The sequence below is a fragment of the Sinocyclocheilus rhinocerous genome, unplaced genomic scaffold, assembly GCF_001515625.1.
Source record: "Sinocyclocheilus rhinocerous isolate Xijiao unplaced genomic scaffold, SAMN03320098_v1.1 scaffold2309, whole genome shotgun sequence".
Classification (NCBI taxonomy): domain Eukaryota; kingdom Metazoa; phylum Chordata; class Actinopteri; order Cypriniformes; family Cyprinidae; genus Sinocyclocheilus; species Sinocyclocheilus rhinocerous.
This window is the reverse complement of record NW_015644615.1, coordinates 321,288-326,535: the sequence shown is the minus strand read 5'-3', so window position 1 is coordinate 326,535 and position 5,248 is coordinate 321,288. Positions and strand designations below refer to the sequence as shown.

The 5,248-nt window shown below is 37.9% G+C and overlaps 1 pseudogene; it reads left to right on the top strand.

The window, feature by feature from the left end:
• Positions 1–504: 504 nt before the first annotated feature.
• On the top strand, positions 505–4,591 carry LOC107758375 (NACHT, LRR and PYD domains-containing protein 1-like; annotated as a pseudogene).
• Positions 4,592–5,248: the final 657 nt, after the last annotated feature.

The following is a 5,248-nucleotide window of genomic DNA, read 5'->3' as shown; positions in this document are numbered from 1 at the left end:
CAATAAAGAATGAATAATCTTGTCTGGTCGCCCCTGTGAAAATATCCAACACTGATTTATAGCTTATTCTTAGAGAATATATAGTTTGTGTTGGCTAAACTTAGCCTGCATTAAAAAAAAAAATTTTTTTGTCTCAATGGCAACAGTGAGTGAATAAAAAAGAAAAGAAAAAAAAAAATATATATAATTATAATTATTATATATAATATATTATATTATAATGAGATATATTAATGTGATTTTAGATCTTCTGAATATACATCAAAGCATGTAGTTTATTTTACAGAATCTTCTGATGGTGAATTTTACACAAAGGCAGAAGTTGTTAGGTGTGTGAATTGTGAGGTTTTAGTTTTCTTTTTCAGCTGTAGTTGCTGCTGTTGTTTTAAGTAGAGTTTGAAATGTTTACTTCCTTTCATCACTGATGTTCTGACTCTTATTCTTTCAGTTTCTTCTTTAAAAAGTCACAGGCCAACTGGCGAGTTTTAATTGATTAGTTAATGAATGAATTCCCTGTTTGTGCGTAAGACAGACATCTCACTCTTTCATTCTGTTTTCAGGTCCTCAAACCTCAAATCTTCTGGGCTCTCTAGGATCAGCTGATCACAAGAAGGAAGTGATCCCGGACGAGCCCCCATAAATGTGTAGCCCCCCCTTACCCTTTCCACTAATGGATGGAGCACCCAGTTTCTAATGATATGTTTCCCGACATAACTAACCTACTTCCTTTCCCACTGAGCATTGTACTTAAATTAAATGTTAAGTGGTGGTCTTTCTGAACAATTGGTAATGTAAATCACTAAGGGCAAGTTCTTAACAATTCACAAATAATTTATTAAAAAAATGAAATCAAAGAAAGAAAATAATATAAATCTAGAGTAAATGGATTAAATTAAATACAACAATGTGTGTTGTTTATTTTCTTTCACATGAAATTTTGGATCTGAGAAGATCTAAAGGGGATTTTAATACCTGATGCTCAAATAACTATAGGTACTCAACTAATAGCTAATACTACATTTGTATCAGTAAGAAACAGTAATTCACTTCCCTTGTGAAATATGACACTAAAACAGCAGTCAGAATGCAAATACTCAATATAAATAAAATGAAACAAGCTAAATAGCAACGGTGTAATGTGGGCCCACACACACACTCTCAGTTTCAATAATTCCTATATGTTGAAGGCCTGCATCGTCACTTGAGAATGGTGTGGCCGTTAAACCCAACAAATGGCCTCTTCGCTCCGAAGAGCTAAATAAACAAACAAGAGTGCCTTTGTCCGCTTGTGTCAACACACGTGCTGTCCATCGAACTTGTTAGAAACTCCGTATTCGTCTGATGTTTCACCCGCGGTCCGCTGGATGACGAGAAATCCCGCAGTGCCAGAGGAATTCTAAACCACGTGGGGATTTAGAACGCTATCTGGTTCCTCCATCCCGTATACTTATTCCTCGAAATGATTAAGAAACTCTGGTCCATCATCACATCAAAGGGAAATTACAGCACGAGCAGCAGCTGTAACAAATGTAAATCTGTTTAAACTCTTAGTCAGAGTAAACAAATTACACAAATGAAAGAAAGGTTCTTTATCACTTCCTACTTTCATTAAATATAAGATCTAGCCACTTAGATAGCGGCTATTTTCGTATTCCTTTCCGAAACACGAGAAAGAAAAAAACTGCAACATCACTTTCAATCTGCCTCCTCTGTCTCTCCCTCTTCACTCTCCACCAACTTCTCCAATCAGAATTCTCAGTACCTGCACAGGGGTGGGAGTAGGTAAAATACTGACCAATCACAAATAAAAGAACATACGTGCTGTTCAAACGCACATTTTGAGCAAGTACATTTCACATAAACATTTACTGTAATCACTGTAACATTACAACAAATGAAATGACTCTAATCTAATGATATGACTACATAACATTTATGACAACTTAACTCAGGAATGTCAGAAGCATCTACATATTCAGAAATATGCATTTAGGCTACATATGTGCACGCGATCTGTACGTTATGTGTGAGTGTTGTGCACGTGTGCAGCAATGTAGCAGCACATTAGTTTCGAGCGGAGATTAACTACCTGTACAATAAACTGTTTAAAATCTGAATTCACCCAATCAATATTGAGTATCCACCTGCTACAAACAAACATGCTTGAGATATACTCGTCCTCCCGCACTCGTCCATCGCCGTCATTATAACCTTAACATTCTTTCTGATTTGAGTGATCCACATATCTGTCAAGCTAGCTAATGATGTTTAATGTGTGACTTCTTGATAAAATGCAGTTATATTATGGGCTGTTGGCATTAAATGTGCTCGTGATGGAGCGGTAGTGGAGCATGCTCAGAGCGAGTGAAAAACCATGACGCTCCTACTTTAAAAAAATCCACTCCTCGCTCAGTCAAAAATCACACCGCTCCACTCTACTCCGCTCACATAATCTGGTGGGCAGCCACTTCTGCTGCGGCGTCCGGGGAGCAGTTTGGGGTTTGGTTCTTGCTCGTGGTATTGAGGGTGAATGAGAGCGCTGTTCATTCACTCCCCCCACATTCAATCCCTGCCGGTACCGAGACTCAAACCCACGACCTTTGGGTTACAAGTTTGACTCTGTAACCATTAGTAACCAGTATAACAAGATAATTATGAAAAATTAATAATTATGAATTATTACAATTGATACTGGCCTCACATTTTTCTTACCCATCTTTACACTACATATGTATATAAACTATAATACTAAAATGCATGATTGTTTATAAATATGTTTGTTATCAGTGATGAAATCACCAAAACGTGTCTAAATAAAGTCCACAAACACTTTTGAAACTTTTCGCCTGTTTTGTTATTGATGGACGTCACAGGTGTCATTTGCAATAATTTATACTAGCTAGCTTCCCTTTCTCTGTTAAACTCCCCGTCACAAAAATTAGACTTTAATATGTTTTAATGTGATTTTAGATCTGCTGAATATACGTCAAAGCATGGAGTTTATTTTACAGAATCTTCTGATGTGTATGAATTGTGAGGTTTTAGTTTTCTTTTTCAGCTGTAGTTGCTGCTGTTGTTTTAAGTAGAGTTTGAAATGTTTACTTCCTTTCATCACTGATGTTCAGACTCTTATTCTTTCAGTTTCTTCTTTATAAAGTCACATGCCAACTGGCAAGTTTTAATTTATTAGTTAATGAATGAATTCCCTGTTTGTGCGTAAGACAGACATCTCACTCTTTCATTCTGTTTTCAGGTCCTCAAACCTCAAATCTTCTGGGCTCAATATTGAACCGCTGCTGAAGTGTCAGTCTTGCGTCCATGTAGCTGATTCAGATCAGTGGGTTCAGATTGAGAGACCGGTCTGTACAGATGAAGGAGTGTCAAAGTTCAGGATCAGTACTCCGCCAGGCCGTTACGAGTGTGTCAGGACCAGGATGCGATGGGTCAATGATTATGACGTCACCCTTCAGTATCACACGGTAGACGGACACTTCCTCAACAAAGAGCTGGAGAGGCTGCAGTGCAACCGGATCGCTCCAGTGATGGACGTGACGGTGATCTCAGGGAAACTGGAGGAAGTTCATCTGCCACATTACATCTGTTTAGGAGAGTCTGGAGCTTCCCTCAGAGATGCTGTGAAAGTCCTCAGTGTAAAAGATGAGGGAATAACCATAGAACCAGTGAAGTTGACACGATTTCATGCTAAGATTGTCCAACCATCCTTCTCTCTTAAAACATTAATTATAAGTTGGATAATGATATGGTACGAACACTGCGATCTTCTTCTCTACATGCGCTCTAAAGATCCTCTCACTCTACATGTCTACTTTTTTCCAGTTGATGATTGTGCAAAAGAAAAAGTTGAGAAGATTGATCGAGTTATTGGATCTTGCATCCCAGACCTGACAGACCGTTTCGGATGAAAACTCCACACAGTCTTGATGTTCCTGGTGCTTCTGCCATCCCAAAGAAGGGATCACACTCAGAAGAGAAACTGACCCAAACTTCTTCAAAATCAGGATCAAGACACGTCTGGAGAACGATTTTCATATGAGTCTGATCAGAGAGGAGGACAAGAAGATTGTCTGGACTGCAACACTTGAGAAAGAGGAACTTGATCAGATTCATCGACAGAGAGAGGAGTCACGTCCACAGAGAGACGAGTCACGTCCACAGAGAGAGGAGTCACATCCACAGAGAGACGAGTCACGTCCACAGAGAGAGGAGTCACGTCCACAGAGAGACGAGTCACGTCCACAGAGAGACGAGTCACGTCTGAATAGTGAGGCAGATAAAGCAAGATATTTTGATAAACACTGGTCAGATCTCATTCAGAAGGTCACAGATTTTAGGATTATTGCAGATAAACTGCGTCAGCATGAAATAATTCATGAGGAACAATATTCAGAAATCAGACAGAGTTTAACCAATCAGGACGGCATGAGAACGATCTGTGACATTATACGTAAACACGATGATGCTGTGAAAGCTAAACTCATCTCAATTCTTCAGGAAGAGAAGCTTTACCACTTTTAAAACATTGGTCTGATTCTACATTTAGGGCTCAAGGAGCAAAACAGCAACCTCAGACCGAAGGCTCGTCCTCTAGATGATACGAGAAAAAAATGGCTTATCAAAATATACTGTCTTTCAAAATATTAAGTGATGTCTAAGTGATTGTCTAACTGTGTATTTCATGCGTGTACATGGTTTTATACATCAGAAATTCACCAACATTTTGAGATATTTCAGGGATTTTTTCAGTTTTAGTTTAGTTGTCATACAACATCAACTTAAACTAAATTATGAAATGAAAATGAGAAATGTTGAATTGGTAACTAGCTGAAATAAGTTTTACGTTTTTATATTTTATATTTTATTTCATTTAACACATTTTATTTCAAGTAACAAAAATGTTTAATGGTTTCAGTTTTAGTCTTAGTTAACTAATGTCTAGCCTAATTCAGTTCAGTCTAATAAAGGGTGTTTTTGTAAACTTTACTTTGTTGTTTTGGGGGAACAAAGTTTTGGATATTTGACTGATATTTCACACATATTATTTCACACTGTATATGTTCCCACTGAGCTAAATAATGAGAAATAACCAAACTTCCTATCACAGCTATGCAGACGACACCCAGATTTATCCTAGCCTTATCGCTTAATGACTACAGCCCCACTGACTCAATGCTTTTGGAAACAAAGATGAAGTTCTCAAAGTGAATGCATACCTTGACTCTAGGGGTCA